Raw genomic sequence first — 10,856 nt, 5'->3', positions numbered from 1 at the left:
AAGGGCTAGTTCACCTGTGTCCCAAAGATGTGGCTTGTGCATTCCCTGAAGGATCGGGTGAGAATTTGAGGGAACACACATAGGGTTCCTGACTACCTGCCTTGTAATGTGTGCTTGGCAGGTGGAAATAGCTGTTATGACTAATAAAGGTGGTGGCACAGGAGGTAAGGATCCCTCTTTTCTTCCACGTGGCTCTGTGAATAGGAGCTCATTGGGGGAACCTGCAAACACATACACTTTCTCAACAGTCTACAGTGGCCTCACTAATGCGACGGAGAAAGGCTGCCAAAAACCCCGCCCCTTCTAAGAAGGCCAGAAAACCTAGACCATTGAGAACATGACCTCAATGTCCGTCTTTCTCTCCACCATCTTCCTCTTCCCTCTCTGGATTACCATAGCCTCCCTTAGCTCAAGAGGCCAATGGTGGCTTGAACTTCAAAGCCTCCTGCCAGCTGACAGTAGGAAAAGTCAGAAGCCTGCGTGGGTGTCCTAGAAGCAATCCTAAAACTCAGGGATGGGGGTTTCAAGTGTCACAGGCGTCTCTGGGCAGTAGCAAGGGCGTTCTTTCTCCAGTCACCAAGGTTGAGTGGAGTGGTGCGTTTATCAAGCGTCCTTCCTGGCCAGGGTACCGCCAGCATCAGCGCTCTCGTCATGGGTGTCCCTGAAGTCTACTCTTGACCCTTTAGTCTTGGTCTGGCTGTTTCGAGGGGTCCTGGGGGCTACCAGCTGCATTGCCAGCCCCAGAGTCAGAGATCACGGAGCTTGGATGGTAACCATAGAAACCATAACCTCAGCTGCTGACAGCTGTGCATGAAGAGACAGAAACAGGTGTCTGGCGTCAAGAGACAGCCATGGCAACTGCCATCTCTGAAGGGGTCCTGCCCAATACCGCGACCGTCCTCAGGAATCAAAATACACGGCCAGTGCAGTGGATGAGACCTTGTTACGTGCTGAACTGTGTGGGGACTGCACAGAATTCGCATGCTGCCTGCTGCCTGCTGCCTGCTGCCTGCTGCCTGCTGCCTGCTGCCTGCTGCCTGCTGCCTGCTGCCTGCTGCCTGCTGCCTGCTGCCTGCTGCCTGCTGCCTGGGATATGCTGGGAAAGTGACCATTCCGTTCTCTAGACATCAGTGTCCCAGGGGATGGAGAGCAAAAGAAAAGATGGGTGTGAATTTTAATCACTTTTTCCATGTGGGCAAAAGTGGGGGATGTTGCACTGGTGCAGAGAACCTTCACAGGACAGCAGAAACTTCTAGGTGAAGTAAGATTATGGTTGGCAGTGTATCTCTGTATCCCAGCACCCCTCACCTTGAATATCGCTTTATCCCAGCGCCCCTGGCTTCCTCAGCCCAACCCATCTCTAGGATAACCACAGACACTCAGAGAGGATGGGTCCTCACCAGACATCCTGCAATACAGAAAGTTAAAGGATATAAAATCACTCAGGAGGCCGAGGCAGGAGGATCACCCTGAGTTTGAGACCAGCCTGAGCTTTAGAGAGAGAGACCCTGTTTCTTTCTCTGGCCAACATGTGAAAATTCAAATCTCCATCTTATAGATGGCCTACTGGGACCATATTGCTAGCATGTGTCAATCTGTCTGTCCTCACAGCTCCGTTTGTGCCACCACGCAGTCACCTGTGCATATGGCTGGCCTCTGACGTCACCTGGCAGCCCACAGCCTCCCTTTCTCACAGTGTTGACAGGATTGTCATGCTCATCTTCCTGCTCCAGAATGCTCCCTCAGCCTGAGAAACCATAGCTGTTTCTCCCTTGGCACCATGTCGTTGCCCTCCAGGCCCCACCAGTGCTCCTCCCCCTCCAGCAGCTTTTGGTAGGTGGCGATCTCGATGTCCAGGGACAGCTTCAGGCCCATGAGTTCTTGGTGCTCACACATCATCTGAGCCAGCTCCCCCTTGCCCTGCTGCAAGGCACCCTCCAGCTCATCCAGCTTGGCCCTGGCATCCTGGAGGGCACAGTCACCTCTCTGCTCAGCATCAGCAATGGCCGTCTCCCGATTGGAACACTGGGGAATAAAAGTAGCAAAGAATGCCAAGACATAAAATATAATCCAGATCATACCAGTCGTGATTGTTATTATTACTAACTTGGTAGAATCACCTAGCAGTCAAGGCTCTGGTTGTGCCTATGAGGAATTGTCTTCATTAGTCTGTTTCGAGTTGGAAGACCCATCCTGAACATGGGCAGTACCATTCCCTAGGCTTCGGTCCTGGACCACGTTTGGAAGAAGAAAGCTGATCGAGCTCAAGACTTATCATCCTCTGCTTCCTAACTATAGATGCAACTAGGTGGCCTGCCATGATGGACTCTTGAGGTGACCCAAAGTAATTCCTTACTCCCTTGAGTTACTTCTGTCGGGTATCTGACTAAGACAGTGGTAGAGTAACACAGTGATACAGATGGGACCCAGGGCCAGGGCCAGAACCTGGGTCTGCATTCATTGCAGATGAAGGTTTAAGGTTGTGGGCTGGGAGATGGCTGAGACAGTAAAAGCCACACTGCTTGAGGACCTGCGTCCAAGTCCCTGGAACACACATAAAAGTAGGTTTGGCCACGTACCCATGTGCAACCCCAACACTGTGGTAGGAAGTAGAGAAAGGATCACAGGGGCTTGCTGGAAGCCAGCTTAGCTACAAGTTCAGAAACCAACAGGTCAGGCTCCCAGTGTCCTCCCCTGGCCTCCATACACATATGGGTGTGGACACCTGTACACGTGTGTGCATATACCACACGCACACATATACATGCACACATATTTTTCAAAAGTCAGGCATTACAGCAGACTCTTGGGAGCATCTGCAAGCTGGGAGGGCAGGCAGAAACTTCAGTGATGTTAACATTGTCTAAAGCCTAAAGTCAAGGCCATTCTGGGTAATGAGATCCCACCCACCAGATCCAGGAGAATCACTCCTGAGATGCCAGCCACACTGCTCCCAGGAATCAGACAGCAAGTCCAGGCACTGTCACATTCATATTTCTGCTGCTAAAAACCTCTGTGTCTGTTGCACCGAGACAGTGTGGCTGGAGGCCTCCTACACTCTGCAGGGAACTCTATCTAGGTTCCCTGACTGCTCCCATGTGTGACCCCGAAAGCCAAGGCAGCCCTCCCTTAAAAGAGCCTAACTTACGGCCCTGGATGATGGACTCTGAGGAAGCCCCTCAGGCTGCTGTAATTTCTAGGACTAACAGGAGGGAGTTTCTGATGGAATCTAAGCCAGTCAAACATAGAGTCTTACAGGTGCACCTGTGCCCTGCTCCTCCATGCCACATGACGTCATGGGGGTGCAGGGAGAAGTGTCTATAACAAAACATGGTTCCTCAGAGGGTCCATGAAAGGAACACACACATACACACACATACACACATATACACATACACACATACACACATACATACATACACACATACATATACACACACATGCACATACACACACATGCACATACACACACATACACACACATACACACACACACACACACACACACACACTTTAAGAATTGCTGTCTTCAGGTAAGACTAGTACCAATAATAGTACCCATGTGGGAGAATCCAGGGACTTCCTCTGCTACTGCACTCCTCCACCAGGACCCTGCCCAGTATGAGGAAAGGAATGCAAGATGGCCACAGAGGTCCCTGTCTTGTCCCATGCACCCAGACTTGGGAGGAGGCCTGTCTCAGAGGGGCACACATAAAAGGGCACAGGACAGGTGTGTTGGACACAGAAATAACTGACAAGGGTAGTGGAACACCCACACTCTAACCCTGCCCTGGTAGTGAAGAGCTGGGGGAAGGGCAAGTCTCTGCCTCTTTTCTGCCCAGCTACCTAATGGGCACCATGGGTAAGCCAGAGACAGATGGCATCTTCCCCATTGTGACAGACGGTGAAAAAGAGGCCTGTGGTTGTTCCTGGGACTCCACGCCCCAGAGGGAAACACGCTTCTCCCTCCATGGCAGCCCTGAGTTCCCACCACACATGTGGGACTTCGACGCTTGCTCTCTGGTTTGCTACCCACCTGCTTCCTCGCCATAGCGATGTCACAGCGGATCCTTTAGATAAACCGGTTCAACTCCAACACCTTATTCCCATGTGTTTCATGCTGTCCCCGTGGAGCCAGCAGCCAGCCATAGCTCCTGGATCTAGTGACCCAGAGGCAGGAAGATGGTGATGAGACAAGGCATGAAGTGACTTAGGGGGAGCACACATGACATCACCAATACGTCCATCCCTCATCCCACCAATGGCCCTGCCTGTGCTGCTGCCCTGTTCTGAAGGTGTCTGACTTCCAGCTTCCAGTCACTTGACATCAGTTTTTCTCTGACTGAACCTTTGGGAACAGAGGAAGACAACAGGGACTTCCTTAGTTTCACCTGCAGAGGTGCTTGGCTTCCCCCAAGTCATACAGGAAGACAGAGCTGAGCCACATCCTTCAATGTCCCCACTGGGATTCTCTCCTGCCCCTTCCTATCCAGTTCCTGGATGTGTGCCCTTCCTCTCTAACTTACTGGAAGCCATAACTCTGGTCCCAACAAAATTCAGCTCCTAGACCCTCTCCAGGTGTCCTGGATGAAGTCCTGAGCAGAGTTGCTTAGGATACAGACACAGGAGAGACCAGAGCCTGTGGGTGCTTCTGGTCTCACCTTCTTAAGCAGCACAAACTCGTTCTCCGCTGCTGTGCCTCGAGTAATCTCAGCCTCGTATCTGTGGGAGAAGAGAGAGATGGTAGAGGTTCTGTCTGCCAGGTAACCTCCTTTTTCTACTAATAGAGCAAGCCCTGTGACTACTGAGATCTCTGGGTATCATGACTTGTGTGTTACATGTACTCCACAGACTCACATATTTGAACACTTGGTCCCCAGCACGTGGCACTGCTTTGAAGGTTGAGGAAGCTTCTAATCATGGCTGATATACCACTGCCAGCCATAGAGCTGGAGGGGTAGGACTATGGAGTTAAAGCTTGACCCTATTTCTAGCCTCAGCTCTCTGCCCTTTGGTTGGTAGCATGACAAAAGCCACTGCCACAAGGTCCCGTCACCATGGAGCTACCAGCTGCTGCGCCTTCCCTGCCAAGGAGGACCGTATCCCCTCAAACCACAAGCCAGAGTAAACATCTCCTTCCTTACGTTGTTCCCCATCAGGCAATGGTAACAGGAACCAGAAAAGTAACTGATAGGCCAGAAGCGAGTGCAGAGAGCCCCATGGTATGAGTAAGAAGTCCTTGGATTCCTTCATTACATCCCAGGAAAATACCCAATGCCTGCATAGAACCCCTAACCAGAATTAAGCATCCAGTGAGCCGGTGAGCCCAGGAAGTCCCATCTATCACAGGGTGGGTACCTTCCCCATAGCCAGAGACCACATGACCTGACCTCCTGACCCTGGAGCTTCTGGTCCATGAGCCAGGAACCTTTGGTGGGCTGCTCATCTTTTCTTGTAGCCCTCCACTACATATCTCATGTTCCTCAGGCTTGAGTCCAGCCTCACCCCAGACAGCATCTCTAGCTGCTTTTGCAGGCTGCTGATGTGGGCCTCATAAACAAGCTCCAGGTTCCTCCTGCAGTTGCTCGGGTCCAGCTGCTACAGCAGCTCCCACTTGGTCTGCAGCACCTGGTTCTGCTGCTCCAGGAAGGGGACCTGGAACCCAAACCCATAGCCACCCGGAACTACACAGATATCGTGCCCCATAGATGCACACTGCCAACTTCCTAAGAGACGGGGAGGTCCGTAAAATCCTATGGGTTGATCCCTAACTGCCCACCCTCTGCTATCATTAACAAGTACTCCTTCCTGGTCTTCTAAATTCCCAGTCACTTCGCGCTTACCCGGGAGGCAGCATCCTAATTTCTTCTGTGGCCTGACCCTGCACCCAGGAGACCTTCTCCCTTGTGTCTAACTGTGTCTTCTGTACTATGAACCCCATCCTCTGGATTGTGCTCAATTCTCTCACCTGTTCATGTTCTTTAAAAATCCTGAAGACACCGTCCACTATTGGACCTTCAAGAACTAACTCACTTCCCTCAAAAAAATAAATAAATAAAAAATAAAATGCTGCATCTATCCAGTTTCCTGCCTTCTCTCTAAGATTCCCCAGTGTCATGGTTTGAATAGGCTTGGCCCAGGAGTGGCACTATGTGGAGGTGTGGTCTTGTTGGAGTGGGTGTGTCACTGTGGATGTGGACTTGAAGACCCTCATCCTAGCAGCCTGGAAGTCAGTTTTGCACTAGCAACCTTCAGATGAAGATGTAGAACTCTCAGCTTCTCCTGTGCCATGCCTGCCTGGATGCTGCCATGTTCCTGCCTCGATGATAATGGACTGAACCTCTGAACCTGTAAGCCAGCCTCAATTAAATGTTGTCCTTATAAGAGTTGCCTTGGTTATGGTGTCTGTTCAGAGCAGTAAAACTCTAAGACACCCAAGGAGACAGCCTTCATTTTCCCCCCACCCCCATTCTGGGAAGCTTGTAAATCTATTCTCTTCCCCTTGAGAAGAGAGACACCACCCAGGCCTGTCCCATTGATCTATCCATCCATCCATCAATCCACCCATCCATCTAACTCTATCATCCACCCATCCATCCACCCATTCATCCAACTCTATCATCCATCCATCCATCCAACCACCCATCCATCCACCCATTCATCCAACTCTATCATCCATCCATCCATCTCTGTTATCTGTCCATCTATCCATCCATCCATCCATCCATCCACCCATCCATTCACCCATTCATCCATCCATCCACCCATCCATCCACCCATTCATCCAACTCTATCATCCATCCATCCATCCATCCACCCATCCATTCACCCATTCATCCATCCATCCATCCATCCATCCATCCATCCACTCATTCATCCAACTCTATCATCATCCATCCATCTCTGTTATCCGTCCATCTATCCATCCATCCATATTGCATAGGAAACATGAGAACTGCTCCTGCTACGGCATCGTGTCTCCCTGCAAGACTCACCTTGTTGATGAAGGAGGCAAACTTGTCATTCAGAGCCTTGATCTGTATCCTCTCCTGTGCGTGCACCTTCTGGATCTCAGGAGCCAGCTCCACATTCAGGGGAGCCAGAAGGCTCTTGTTGACAGTGACCTGGTGGATGCCCCCCAGGCAGACACACAGATGGACAAGTGGGCCCCAGGGCCACACTGCCGATCATGTTGTTGGCAAAGTCACTGGCTTGACCCCCTCCATACCCATGCCCTATGCTGTGCCCTGTGGTTCAAGCACTGCCATCTGCCACACTGAAAGAAAGACTGTAGAGGCTCCTGCTGCTGAGGCCAGCCCCAGTCCTATGGCCAACTGTGCAGCAAGAAGCCATGCTGCCCACGGCTTCCTTGGCGCCACTGCAGGAAAAACACTGACGTTGCCCTTGTCCCTGCCTGACCTGAAGTTCAGTTGCCGACTTGTGGTTGAGCAGATAGCTTGCAGGAGCTGGAGGAAGTCAATAGCACAATACTGGGCCACAGGAGGGCTGCTCCTTTTATCCTCACTGAGCCCAGGACACTGGAAAAGGGTGTCTCTCCACCGTCTCCTTCCCCTTCAGAAGGGCTGGTGCAATTTGCAGAGTGTAGATCTCCAAGCCTTTGAGCAATGGAGCCCTTTTGATAGAAAGTAGAATGTGCCGCCCTTGCACACTGCAGTGGTCTAATCTGGAGTTTATCTGGTCCCTAATTAGGGACCTGCAGAGTTATCCCCTCCGGCGATCTCTTAGCTTTACTTTTTCAGCAATGTCTCCTTCTTGCTTATCTACTGGCAAGGCACTGGGTAAATGCTTCCCTCATCCATGGAAGGGTCCTCTGAACACTCAGGCTTCCTCTCTGAGGAAGCCATTTTCTGTCATCTGATCTTTTCTTGAGGAATAGGATACTGAGAAAGTCCTCAAAGATCTAGTGAGGTCAACAAAAGGAGGTTCATGGAGTTGCCATTTGAGTTATGCTAAAGACCACAATTGCTAGCAATCAACAGGCCCCAACACAGGGTAGAAATGACAGTGTTGATTTGAGCACTGTGTGGGCTTTCTGTGTTGGGCAGAGTGTATATAGCTTACAATGGCTTGAAAGATGCCCTCTCAACAGTAAGAAGTGTCTCAGGTGGCCACCATTTTGCCCTCTGGAATTTCCTTTTCTGGCTGAGGTTGTCTGTCTGTCTTAAGAGCTCAGGCAGGGGGTTGGGGATTTAGCTCAGTGGTAGAGCACTTGCCTAGCAATCGCAAGGCCCTGGGTTCGGTCCTCAGCTCCAGAAAAAAAAAAATCCCTAAATCTTGAAAAAAGAGCTCAGGCAGGACTGGACAGTAAGGATTCCTAGGTCTCCCAGGCACCATTCTGCCAATTCCCTGATCTCTTCCAGAAACTGCTCGGTTTTAGTATAGAAGATATCGGCCTGTGAGAAGTCAGGGGGCCTGCTGGGATGGGGTCCTTTTGAAGTATCTCAAAACAAAGTATCTGGCAGCCATCCCAGCCCAGGGTACTGCCCACTACCCACAAGCACACTGGGAAGGTTTGACAAGCTCTGATCAGACAACCAGTGGGAGAATCTGTCCCCTGAGGTGAGGGCTATGAGGAGGGAAGGGCAAGTCTGGGAGAGAGAAACAGAGAGACAGAGCAACCTCAGAGGAACACCCCAGGAATGGTTTTCCCATCAGCCCTGAAGCAGTGAGTCCTCCCTCTCAGAGGCGCTCCACCTTAGTGTCCATCGCAGAGCCTGGCCCCAAGACACAGGGGACGCAACTGAAGTGGTGGTGTTGCCAGTGGTGTTGCCTGTGGCTTTCTAAGCCAGATTGCAAAGGGGGCAGAATCTAACTGCTTCCTTTCTGATGAAGACTAGACTCATGAGTAACAACGCTCACCATAGCAACTGGCCTAGACTAGCAAGGGCTGAACGGCCACGCATAGCGCAGAAACGACGATGGTCACAGTAAGACCCATTGCTGCATGGTGGCAGTCTGAGAGGAAGAGTCAGTGTGTGTGTCTCCCTCCAAAGGCATGAGGCACGATGCCAAGTGCTACACACCATGCTTACTTTAATTATTGAAAGACATGATCTCTCTGTGCTGCTGAAGACAGAGCGGGAACTTGAGATCTTCCTACTGTACCCCGCCACGTGCTAGGATTGCAGGCCTATGCCACAGCTGACAAGAGAAAGCAAATTTAACCCATGCATGACTGCTTAGAGTTGTGGAAACAGAGGTTTAGAGACATCGCCCAAAATCACTCAGATAAAAAGTCAGAGATGGCCCTCAAGTTCAAGTGTGTCTGTCTTCCCTAACTGCTACGTCATGTGGCTGACATGACAGTTGTAGGCGAAGACAGAGATTTCTGATGTGTGTAGCAGGCAAGGCAGGGACTCTCGTGGTACGAGGGGAAAGGGTGTTTGCAATGGATCCAGGGCTCCTGTCAGAGCAAACGGTGGCCAAAGCAGACGAGCAGACAGAAGGAAAGGCCCCAGCTTCATATCAGAGGCTATTTGGGAATTTTTAGAACCCCCGTGCTTGTCCCTCTTCTCCAGCTCCAACTGAGATCCCTAGGATGAGTCAAAACAAGCATGTGCACTGCCCAGCAGAGCGGGAGTCCATTCTGGCAGTGGAGTTAGACTTCTTACTGGGGGCCTGCAAAATGGGACCCTGGCAAAGCAGTGCGTGCTGGAGAAGACTTGGGGGGCCACAGCAGCAGATCTCCAGGTGACCGTGAGCATGCTACAGAAGAGGCGTGTGTCAGTCACAAATCTACACATACCCTCTCCCCAGGGCCCACGGATCATCACAGAAGAAGAGGGTAGAAAGATTTTAACAGTGAGAGGTCAGAGAGAACCAGAGCAAAGCAGTGCCTTCTGGGTATGACAGGAACTCAGGTTAGCTGGGGTCCCTGCACAAGATCAAGTCGGTCAACATTCTAGCTTGGGGTGGGAAGGGGATCATGAGCACAAACTCTTAAGTAAGAGCCGCTGTGGGTAGCTGAGTTTCTGGGGCGTGTCCAGAGATATTCAGGTTTCTTCAAGGGCGTGGCTCCTGATAGGTTATCCGTGCTCCGGTGAATGGCCCCACCCCCAGGAGTACATAGGCAGTCAATAGTTATAAAAACAGAGTTGATATAAAAACAACATGATGTTAAGTTTCTGGGTAGGGATGTGAGAGTAGGTCAGGGAGGAGTTGGAGTGAATATTGTCAAAATGCATTGTATAAAATTCTCAAAGAATTCATTTTTAAGAAGAAAGAAAGATAAAGAACCACACACACACACACACACACACACACACACACACATACACACATACACACACACACTTCAAAGCAGCAGGCTATAGGGGACTAGGAAGGGACCTTAGGGCCCTGGAACCCTTCTTGTTCATTCTCAAAGAAGTCCTTAGGGTCCATACGCAGAGACTCTGCCTGGGGTGGCCAACAAGGGTATCATGGTGACCGCCACGGTGACAGTGACAGTGTGGCAGGAGGTAGAAGGGACAGCCGTGGTGTGACTGGGCCACTTTGGGTCATTGGCTCCTTCCCTGTCTGGGATAGATCATTGCTCTTAGTGTGTGTGTGTGTGTGGGTGTGTGGGTGTGTGTGTGTGTGTGTGTGTGTGTGGTGTCCAGGAGAGACACAGTTTGTGTGAGTGGAGACAGAGATGCCTCCTGATTCTAAGGAGGTAGAAGCAGGAGTTGCCTGAGGAGGGTCTCCTCTAGCGCACCACCACCACCACCACCACCACCACCACCACCACCACCACCCCATGTTGTCTGTCCTTCAGTTACTCACAGCCATGCACACCCCTCTGTAAGTTCATTGGAGTGATGAGTACCTAAAACCTGGAAAAATTGACTCAGACA

At 51.1% G+C, this 10,856-nt stretch overlaps 1 pseudogene; it reads right to left on the bottom strand.

Moving 5' to 3' along the window:
* Window positions 1-603: 603 nt before the first annotated feature.
* Window positions 604-7,191, bottom strand: LOC116890162 (annotated as a pseudogene).
* Window positions 7,192-10,856: the final 3,665 nt, after the last annotated feature.

Source organism: Rattus rattus, chromosome 1 (assembly GCF_011064425.1).
Source record: "Rattus rattus isolate New Zealand chromosome 1, Rrattus_CSIRO_v1, whole genome shotgun sequence".
Taxonomy (NCBI): domain Eukaryota; kingdom Metazoa; phylum Chordata; class Mammalia; order Rodentia; family Muridae; genus Rattus; species Rattus rattus.
Note: the sequence above shows the minus strand (reverse complement) of the source record. Positions and strands in the feature narration are given on the sequence as shown.